Source organism: Macaca nemestrina, chromosome 2, assembly GCF_043159975.1.
Source record: "Macaca nemestrina isolate mMacNem1 chromosome 2, mMacNem.hap1, whole genome shotgun sequence".
NCBI lineage: Eukaryota > Metazoa > Chordata > Mammalia > Primates > Cercopithecidae > Macaca > Macaca nemestrina.
In genome coordinates, this window is record NC_092126.1 from 50,738,067 (window position 1) to 50,750,114 (window position 12,048).

The following is a 12,048-nucleotide window of genomic DNA, read 5'->3' on the forward strand; positions in this document are numbered from 1 at the left end:
AACAGAATCTCTTCATTTTAATAAAGTAATTATTTTCTCTTATAGTCAGCATTCTTTGTGTTTTATTTAAGAGATCTTTGTGTACACCAAATTCATTAAGATATTTTTTCTGTTTTCACCTCAAATTTATTGTTTTACCTTTTATCTTAGTATATACATTCCATCTAAAATTGATTTTAGTTTGCCTGGAATGAGGTAAACATTCTCCCAACATGCACATCTAATTAACCCAGCACAACTTACTGGAAAGAACAAACTTTTGCTGCCATATTTGTGTCAACTTTGTCATAAATTATATGACCACCTAGTGTGGGTCTCTCTTCTGTTCTATTTGTCTATTCTTGCCCCTCTACCACAGTGGCTTAATTACTATTGCTTTTAATAAGTCTTCATTTCTTGTAGTGTAAACCATGCAGCCTTGTTTATTTTTTATTTTGTGTGTGTGTGTGTGTGTGTGTATGTGTCTGTGTGATTTCTTTTTATATTTGCGTAGGCTGTTATTTGTCCTCTGAATTTTATGTATATTTTAGATTCAATGTATCAATGTATAAAGAACATTCTTCTTGGATTTTGATTAGAATTACATTGCTATGTGCATTTTTAAAGACTTAAACAAACTCTTCAGTTCCAAAAGTGGAGAACTACTGAACCAGTGGTTCTCAAACTTTAACACATATCAGTATTGTGTAAAAGACCTGATAAAACATAGATATACAAGTTACTGGGCTCAACCCCCAGTATTTCTGATTAGTAGGTCTGGGCTGGGGCCCAAGAATTTGCATTTCCTACAGTGCCCAAATAACAGTGATTGTACTTGAATACTCTTAGAAATTTTATCAAATTTGATTTTATCAAATCAAGTTTGATAAATAGTTTGATACTCATTCCCAAAAGCTGATGAGTATCAAAGAAGCCTATATTGCAGTTCATATAAGCACATAAGCTGCATGGGCTATAGAACACATAAGTAGTAATCATGTTCTGACTAGTATAATACAGTGACCAAACTTGATTTCACTTACACTGAGGGAAAATAAAATTGTGGATAAAGAATGAGTTCTTCCATGGAAAAATATAAAACTCCTTGCTGACTCCAAGAGCATTATTTATTGTCTTCCCTTGAGTCGAATCAGTCTTTCTATGAGCATTTATTATTTAAAACATCTGTAACCAGACCAATGGTATTTCAGTCCTTATGTGTTTTTCTGCATTAATATCATTCCAATGTAGTAGCTCATACAGTGGACTTCTCACCTACTATATTTAATATATACATTCAGATTAGTCCTTTTTGTAATAAAAATATAGTATCATCTTTTGGAAACTTTACTATTTGCTTTCTTGATTATGCCTTTATATATTTATATTTATAAATCTGGCAGAAGAACGCAAAATGAAAAAAGACCCACTCCTGTTTTCAGACTTACTGTTTGTCCCAAACACTCAGTATTTTCTTCCTACTGTCCTTTAATGCACCATTCCAAATATACCTATGCTATTAATAATTAACACTGCATATAGGAGAAACAGTGCTCTGAATGACATACAGCAGCAAATCAAACCTCAGCGCTTGCTCCTAAGATGAGCATCATGGGTGCAGAATCATTAATGCCCTTGAAAAAGTGAAAATCAGAATGATTTCACAATCATATTTCACAGGCCAGTTCACTGGCACTGTAAATCATTTCTCGGCAGAATGAGGGTGGAGATACTTGTCTCTATGTAAGAAAAATGAAAGTGCCATTTTTGACACGTTTCTAAAAATTTTCTTCAAATCTCAGACTTGGCCAAGTCTGTAACCTGGAATGCCATTTAAACTTAGAAATCCCTTAGTGCACCACGTTCATTTGATACCGAATCTCAGAGGGTGTAAGTGACTTTTCGCAAAGTCATGATACTACATGGTCATAGACCCGAGCCAAGGACCCAGTCTGACTCCCAGCACAGTGCTCTTACCACTTCATGGTGCTAACTCCTACTATTTCTCCAGATCTACCAACTGACAATACTTAATATCCTTTTCCATAGTGTTATCACCCCCAAACAGTAAGTAAACTGACATTCGAGGCTGTGAGGGCAAAATTATGGGAAGCTGGAACTCAGAAGCTGGTTTTTTATGGGATTTTCCTAGTTTTCCCTCTCTATTTGACATTTTAAGTGAATCACACTTTGCTTCCTGTAACTCTCCAATTCAGGTATGATATTTGAAGTGGGTCATGTTATACACCTCCCTGTCCCCTTCCATCAAAAACTTAACCTTTTCATTATTCAACATGAGCCTACTATTACAGCCATGAGAAATATTTTCCCAAAAACAATAGGTGCTACATGTCACGTTCTTTGATGTTCCTGCAAAGTTTATCTTAATCCTTAAGTGTACTTTCTTGAAAGCCCACTTCAATAGTCAACACCTCACCCCATTAAATATCTTAGAAGTAACTCCACACATATGCAAATACTACAGCTATTGTAGATGTCTTTTGGTTAAAATTCAATTGAAGATCATTATCAATAATAACAATGACAGCAATAAAATGAGAAAAATAATGCATGTTAATCATATATGTAAATAGGGACAAAAGGTTTAGCTTAAGAGGGATAGCATATATTTATTAAATACATAAGGATTTCATTATTAGAGGACAGACTTCTGATATCAAATGCAAAATATCTGAAGTTCAAACTTGCTTGGGAAAAGTCACTCTTGGGGTGAATGTAAAGACTATAATTCTAGCTAATAATGGCTTCAGTTAATTATAAACTTTTTAATAAACAACTCGAAGTTATGATATCGGTGTAAATAGAAAACCAGTCATCTTACTTGCCGATTCTTTTTTTAAAATTTAACTATCAGCCAGAATTATGGTCATTTGTAATGACATAGATAGCTTATGTTCACATACATTTATTCTTAATATTCTGATATGTTAAAAACCAGTTTAATGAACATAAAATAGAGAATACAAATAAAAAATTAGAGTAAGATAATTAGAGTTTTTGTTACATGATATTTTGCTCTTATTTATACATTATAATATTTTCTGTAGCTTGTTCACATGTTGTTCATGCAAGTAGGATGTGCATCTCCAAACATTAGAGATCAGAGCTCTGCATAAAGTTAGTGTTTGATATGTGAAATACGAATATTAAAAGCTTTTCAAAAATTGTTAAATAACTGTAATATTTCAGAATTTTCTGGGTTTTATTTGCTACCCAAGAAACAGCTAGCAATTTGTTAGAATTAAGAAGCACTTATCACTAAATAATTATTCTCTCTAGTATTCACATGAGAGTGGCCGAAGAATGTGATGCCATCATTGCGACAGCCTGACTTCACACCTCCTCCTGACAAGATCCCAATTTGAGTGTCTGCTTCAGCTTTTGGATTAGGAAAGTCCACAGTTTTCTGTGGTCATTTGTACCTCATCATTTCAACTGTGAGCAAAAGAGAGACCTGAAAGGGAGCTGACATTTTCTCAAGAGAGCATCAGATGTAATGAATCAGATTTACCTCAATATCTCACTTTCTTAGGAATATTTAGTCATTTCTCTGCTACAGCAAATGCAATTGATTGGAAAGCAACTGAGAAATGAGACTAAACACATTTTCTGTGGAGTAAAATGTTTCTAAATATTCCATTTTACTGACACTGAAATGCTAAACAGCTCAAATTTTTCTTAATCTGGATTGGAAAATAACTTTTGCATTTCCCCCAAATTTTTCCTAAGATGGTTGTTATTTTGTAATTTTAATATTGATCTTTACCTGTATATAGAGAAGGGCTCATTTTATAAGTTGTTTGAGCAAATAACAATATATGTATTGCTCACTCTAAGCAAATTTGATAGATTATGAGATTCAAGATTAACAGTCAGATACATTATGGGTGATTAATGCATGACAAAGGATTAATCACAAGATTTATTTTAAAATTATGCACATATAATATGCTTTTATAGACAGCAATACCATTACACACAACTTCCAATGAGACAGAAACAATGTAAGAATGTGCCTATCCTGAAATTTAAAAAAAAAATGAGAATTTAATAAGGATTTCAGAAAAGTAACTTTAGTTTCTTTTTCTTCTCTTTCATTGGCTGACATTTTTTCAGGTATACAATTATCATGTGAATGAAAACTCTAGTTCATGGCACATGGTAAATGTTCAGTAAACAAATGTTAATTTAAAAGTTGAATAACGAAACTTGAAAAAATTATTTATTTAAATAAGAAAATGTTTATAATCTAAGTGATACTTGTGCTGTTGTATAAAAATCATTTCCTCATTTGAAAATAGTTTTGTGTTATGCTTAATATTACACACCTTTGTCTATATGTGACTGTAAAATAACAGCTCTGTACTTTAGAGGCATTCCAAAGCTGCAGTTTAAGTTGATATTACATATGCATATCCTTCTGCTTTGAAGAGAATCAATTTTTCATGTAAAAGCAACTTTACCAACAACACCAATACCAACACCTTCATCAGCTTATTTCCTGAACCGTTGCAATAGCTCTTTACCTGATACTCTTCCCTCTAATCTCCCCCTACTCCAATTCAACTTTCCATTGAATACCAGGTTAACCTTCCCAAGATCCTTCATGTAATACATTTTAATATATTTAAAAATAAAAAACATCATCTATATTGCTAGAGGGTATACATTAATTTTTATAGTCCCCTCAATTTTCTGTGATACAAAGGTATGGGGTTGGGATAGATGGAGATTATGAGAGACAGCAAGTATAATTTCATCACAGAGAGAAATAATAAGATATTGTATTTCTGAGTTAACTAAACTAACCAAAAAGAATAATTCTTAGTATCTCAGAATATTCCTATAACTTACATACATATAAATCTGCTTACTCATTTCTGTTCTCCCTACCTCCAAAAGTGTGATTGCAGTCAACTAAAACTATACATAGGGATAAATATCCATAAAATAGTTGACTTCATGCATGTACACATACATCCACAGAAATATACTGTAGTGGTTTATGGCAAATTAAGTAATGAATTTAACTAAAACCTATGGAGTTTTTTTAAGAGTTTAAAAAACTCCTATGAGCCACTAGTCAATTGCTTATTCTCTCAGTTCAGAATTCATAGCTAACAGTGTTTTCACTTACTATTATCTCTCTTGTTCTGTCTCTCTGGGTCTCTTTTATTTATAGCTCAGAGTGTGAATCACATGATAGGAAACAGGGCAGTTTTTGTTCTTGGGAAAATTGCTTTCTGATCTTTTAAGCATGATAGTGATTAATTTATAAAAGCCTTTTGTCTGGATAGCTCAATTTTATTTTTATTCCATTAAGGTTCTGCAAGCATTTTTTTGTTGTTATTGTTCACAGAATAATAGAAAAAATGATGTAAATGCAAAAAATTATTCTTAAAGAAATGAAATAATGGCCTATTTTAGAAAGATCAGACGCCTTCCTGATGGGGGGGGGGAATATATATAATACATTTAGTATAAATTAAATACAAAGGTTATATTTAAAATAGGTAGCAATCTGGGAAAACTTCACTGTTGAGGTAAAATAAGTGCATTTATTAATATGATTTTAAAGGTCATTTATTCTAAAATACTAATATAGACTTTTCTCTAAACTCTTACATCCTCAACTAGTAAAAAGCATATTTTATGATTTTTTGTTTCCAGTTTCTGTCTATTTCTTCACGTAAGCAATATTGTGTGGTCTCTTTAAAGCTAATACTCTTGTAGAAAACTTCACACATGCACACACAAAACATTTTTTAAACCTAGTATTTAAAAACATCAACTGCATCTAATCAAGTCAGGTTGATTCTTCAGAGGCTGAATACTATAATGGTTAAGATTATGGGCTCTGAGTTTGAATCCTAAATGTTTCACTTACTAATTACTTACTTTAGGCATTAGATTAACCTCTTCGTGCCTCATCTTTCCTCATCTGAAAAACAAGACTTTATGTATAATAGCATATAACTCTAAAAGATTAAATGGAAAGAACAGTGCTGCCACATGGTATGTGCTCACTACATTTTAGTTATTATTTATATCAGCCTGGAAAATTTTTGTTTAATAATTAATTCTATGTGTTCAGGGATTATCTTTCTAACTAACTTTGCCTACTTTTACTAAGTGCCTTATGTAAGCAAAGGCTTGGTAAATATTTTAATGATGATAGAGAAGAAAATTACCATCATTTAGGCTCAGTAATCTAGGAAATTGATTTAAGCCATAGTATCATACATAGTAAAGCAATATTTCTTTTTTTTCAAGAGAATGAAATCATTTATTGATTACACATGATAGTGGATTATACACAAACTTTATTCCCATCTATAATTTTACCTGGTACAATTATTCAATTTAGATATATTGCATAGGATGTGCCAACAATCATTTTTATAATCATTAATTCCATGATTTTGCTTGAGTAATCTCTTTTAATGGTAAACTTGAGGTCACAACAGTAACTATCAATTCAACTACACCAAGGTTTCTAAAGACAATGGCTTCTCCACCCAAGCAGGTTGTGTGTAAATTCCAAATAGAACCTGGCATCACCCTGAAGGAATTCTAACTTCACACTGTTCAGGAAATTTACCAAGATGGCTTCAGAGTGGACTAACTTTACATAGCACATTAAAAAAAAGACATTCATTCTGTGTCATGATTAGACTATTACATTTAGCAATCAACAGCATGGGTGCAAATATATGTGTGTGTGTGTGTGTGTGTGTGTGTACACATATACATATATAACCTTTGTTGGAATGCTTTACACTTTCCACAGAACAGAAACTAAAATAACCTGTTATACAATTAGTCACAAATATAGTCCTCGAGGTTTTTGCCCATACACGTGAGTATTTATTTAAAACATGTCTTCTCTGTACAGCTGGGCCCTGCCACCACTGTGCTTGGCTGAGTTCACAAAACTGTTATAACCTATAGCTTCTCTGTCACTTCTCTGGCTTTCCTCTCCTGCTAAACTTTGTTTCCTAATTAAAATCTTCTACCACTGCCATAGCTACTGCTGCTACTGGAACTGCCATAGCTACCTAGGTTTAGTGGTTTGGCAAAGTATTGGCCTCCACCATCATAGGGGCCAGAGCTTCTGTCTCTAAAGTTTCCTCCCATCAGGGTCCAAAATTTGAAGACTGATTGTTGTAATTGCCAAAATCATTGTAGCTTCCACCACCTCCAAAATTGCTTCCATCATTACCAAATCCATTAGAGCCATCCCCACTGCCACCATATCCACCACCACCACCATGGCTGCCACCAAAGCCACCATGACCACTGAAGTTTCCTCCATGACCAAAGCTGTCATTCCCACCGAAACCACCTCCACGACCACAACCAAAGTTTCCAGAACCACTTCGACCTCTTTGGCTGGAAGAAGCACTAAGCCATCTCCTGCTTTGACTGGGCTTTCCTAACTTCACAACTGTGGCCATTCACAGTATGGTATTTCTGAATGACAGTCTTATCCACTGAATCAGGGTCATCAGTAGTTACAAAGTCAAAGCCCCTTTCCTTGCCATTGCCTCAGTCAGTCATGATTTCAATCACTTCAATTTTTCTACGCTGTTCAAAATCATCTCTTAGGTGATGTTCTTCAGCGTCTTCTTTAATGCCACCAACAAATATCTTTTCCACAGTTAAATGGGCACCTGGTCTTTGAGAATCTCCTCTTGAGACAGCTCTCTTTGGTTCCACAACTTTCCATCCACCTTGTGTGGCCTTGCATTCATGGCTGCATCCACCTCCTCCACAGTGGCATAGGTGGCAAACCCAAAGCCCATGGCGTGCTTGGTGTTTGGATCTCTCATTACCACACAGTCTGTGAGCGTTCCCCATTGCTCAAAATGGCTCCTCAGGCTCTCACCAGTAGTTTCAAGGCTCAACCCTCCAATGAAGAGTTTCCTCAGCTGTTTGGGCTCTTTAGGAGACTCTGACTTAGACATGACAGCAGGGAGAAGAGAGACTTCAACGATGCTCCCTTGGCGGTGTCCACGGTCAGAAAGGAGCAAGTTGATGAACATATCTCAGCAATATTTCTTAATATTTGAAAAAGTTATGTGTTTTCGCAGATTATTTTTTCTCTCCTATTAAAAATTTCATTTAGAACTTTTTTTTCAAGTGTTTCTTTCACACTAGTGCTGATTTTCAGTAAAACTATGGCTATTATCTCTACTTCAACAGGCAATGTTTTCACACATCACATTCTCAGAATCTACATATTGATGACTTTTAAAGAAAATATTTTAGCTATCTCTTAAGAAAAACAATATTAAAACTGAGGTGACTGACCAGGCACAGAGGCTCATGCCTGTAATGCCAATGTTTTGGGAGGCCAAGTCAGGAGGATTGCTTTAGGCCAGGAGTTTGAGACCAGCCTGGACAACATAGTGAGACTCTGTCTCTACAAAAGATAAGAAAAATTAGCCAGATGTGGTAGTGTGCATCTGTAGGCCTAGCTACTCAGGAGGGATGATCACTTGAACCCAGGAGTTTGAAGTCATATGAGCCATGATCATGTCACTGGATCCCAGTGTGGCCAAAAGAGAGAGACCCTGTCTCTAAAAGACAAAACAAAACAAAATCACAAAAAACTAAGTGATTAAAGACTACAAATTGGAAGAAAACATATTCAAGCATACAAATGAAAATAAGACACTCGGTGACTTAAAAGACGGACGGGCATGGGAAGCACAGATAGGCAAAAGGACCTTTGAGCCATTGCTCAAAAACACACAACTTGTTTTATTGAATAAATCACTATTTCTTTGAAGTTTAAAATGTGTCATGTAAGGCACAGTTGGATAATTTGAATATTTTAAAAATATTTCAGGTCATTTTGCATTTTTATTCCAGAAGCAAACACAAAAACTTTAATTTGATGTTGAAAAACCATAATGGGCACAAATCTCAATCCTTTTAGCAAAGATTAGATTTTTAGATTTAGTGTGTAGGAAATGCAAGAGAAAAAAGTTTTCTAGTGTATCAAACTGTTATTTTTTAATTTTTCTTCAAGAGTATTAAAGGTTTTCACTATGGAATCTCTAGTTCAATGATATCTGAATTACCAGAAAAATATATGTAAAGTCACTGGAGGACTTTGAAAGCAAAGATATGAGATACAAACCCATTTTAAGCCTGCAGATGACCTGAGGGTTTATAGAACATTATTCAGTAATGTTTAGTATTTCATTGTGCCAGTTTCCTTAGAAAACACTTACGCAGTGTAAATGGCATATCCAAGAGAAAACTGTAGCTCTTCACAAACGAAGGTGGATTTATCTTTTTAATAACTTAAAAATTCCCAAACTCTAACCATTTTATGATTTTAAAATACCACTGCTCATCTCCAACAGTCACAGAGTTACTGAGGATTAAGTGTTGAAAAACGTTGTGCTAGGATTTTGAAAGGTGCTTCGATTCATTTTTTGGACATTTCTATCTCTGGGGAGACAGTGGGGAAGAACAGTGTTGTTGAGAGACAGAGATAGTGACTGCAGATGGCAGGATGAGCAAGGAGGTGACTGCCCATATCCTAAAGAGAAACTGAGTGAAAATAATGGCTGAACCTCCTGGAAAGGGACGAGCTTTCACACTTCTAAGTAAGCTTTACAAGACTTAATTACGACCTTCTGTGGGAAGTAAGGGAGTAGACAAAATCAAGTATAATTTCAGAATTTTATTTTGGAAGAAAAGATATTTGATTGGGCTACTATATTGAAAAAATAAAAGAAATGAAAGGAGGGTGATAAATGAGAAATTTCTATTTGGACATAATTTTTTAAAGATGTTCTGAATGGGGATGGCTAATGAGCAATTGGATAGGTACAGAATAGTTTTAAAGGAAAGTGTATTTTGGAATAAGAGTTGAGAAAGTACAGAAATCAGTAAATGTATTATTATCTCAAGTGCAGCAGTGAAGAGAAATAAGAAAGGGAGTTACAAGTAAAGGCTGTTTTGTTTTGTTTGTTTTGTTTCTATTTGATTTGGGTGTTGTGAAAGGCAGAATTCTAAGATGATCCCCAATGAATCTCACACTTGCATAATCCCCTGGTATTCAAGTGTGAATAGAACCAATCAGTACAATGATATGGTGCTCTCCTGATTATGTCACATGGTACTTTATATGGTAACAAGATTATCTGGGGTGGGTCTGACCTAATCAGGGAAGCCTTTTGGATGCACGGTTTCTCCAGCTCCAAAGAGAAAGTCAGAGAGATGACTTTCAATTTGCTCGGAAAAAAAATCAAACATCTATACTGTGAATGACCTGTGGAGAGGTCACATGGCAAGGACCTGGAGGCAGCCTCTAGGAACAGCCTCTAGTCATCAGTCAACAGGAAAGCAGGGACCTCAGTACTACAACCTCAAAGAACTAAATGTTCCCAATAACCTGAATAAGCTTGGAAGAGAATCCTGAGGCTCACATGAGATGGCAACCTTGACTGACAACTTGATTTCAGTCATGAGAGACCCTGAGCAGAGAACCTCACCAGGCCATGTGAGACTAGGGTCCACATCAATGGTAAGATATGAATTTGTGTTTGGTTTAAGCTGTTGAGTTCGTGGTCATTGTTATGCAGCAATATAAAGCTAATAGAGGTGTTTTATGTCTGTTTTATTTTTACTCTATGGTGGAGGGTGAGGAAAAGGCTCAGAATAAAAGAAACACATTAAAGATGTTGAAAATTCATAACGGGCACATAATGCAATGAACCTGGACTTGGGTCTTTCTTTGAGGAAACGAGGGATAGAGAATATGTGTTTTCGGCTGGGCGCAGTGGCTCACGCCTATAATCCCAGCATTTTGGGAGGCCAAGGCGGGCAGATCGCGAGGCCAGGAGATCAAGACCATCTGGCTAACATGGTGAAACCTCGTCTCCACTAAAAATACAAAAATTAGCCGGGCGTGGTGGTGGGCACCTGTAGTCCCAGATACTCGAGGGGCTGAGGCAGGAGAATGGCGTGGACCCGGGAGGCAGAGCTTGCAATGAGCCGAGATCTCGCCACAGCACTCCAGCCTGGGCGACAGAGCGAGACTCCGTCTCAAAAAAAAAAAATAAATAAATAAAATAAATAAAATAAAATAAAGAGAGAATATGTGTTATCTCTCTCTATATATCTCTCTCTCTATATATATATCTATATCTATATATATATAGAGAGAGAGATAAATATTCATGTGTACTATTGGAAATTGAAGGATGAGCAGTCACAGATAAGTCTAGTGGATCTATTTTCCCTATCAAGTGTGAGAGGAGATGTGTGGTTAAGATTGGGAATTTGTGGCAGAGACACAGAGATGACTTTTGGTCTACAGAGTTGGGTATCTTTCTTCTAGAGGAAATCCTGTGGAAAAGCCAGGTCTCTCCAATCTTTCAGAATGAGGATCTCCAAAAGAGAGTGAGTTATTGAAGAATTGGACTATTCGATCTATAATGCATGGCTACATTCATGTTTGCGGCTTATTTTAAGAATTCATGGTGGAAATAGGGAGTCACTTTATTAGCATATTCTAGGTCTCATATTATTTCCCCTAAAATTTTACTACACTGAATTTTAGGAAGATAAAGAAGAAAATGATAGGGCATTGAGCAAGTGACCTTATTCTGTTTTGTTCACCTTGATTTATGCATTCTTTAGGATTTGACTGGAGAAAGGTGATCTCTTTTCTTCAGATACATCCTATGACTTGTCCCTAAAATGTGTCTGACCATGTTATCTTCTTTGGGAGGAGATTATAATTACTAATTCAATTATTTGTTGGTTATTGATATGCCCTGGTTTTTCTATTTCTTCTTGATTCAATTTTAGAAATTTATGGTTATCTATAAAATAATCCATTGCATCTAAGTTCCAATTTACAGTGATTAAGTTATTGACCATGGTTTTATATTTTTTTAAAAATCTAGGTTCCATTTGCAATTACACCCTCGTTTTTGTTCCTAATATTATTTATATGTGCCTTTGTTTTTATTCTCTTGAGTGATCTTGCCTGAATTTTAATATTGTTTTATTCTTTTTAAG

At 35.1% G+C, this 12,048-nt stretch overlaps 1 pseudogene; it reads right to left on the bottom strand.

Annotated features, from left to right (window-relative positions):
* Positions 1–6,898: 6,898 nt before the first annotated feature.
* On the bottom strand, positions 6,899–8,045 carry LOC105470034 (heterogeneous nuclear ribonucleoprotein A1-like; annotated as a pseudogene).
* Positions 8,046–12,048: the final 4,003 nt, after the last annotated feature.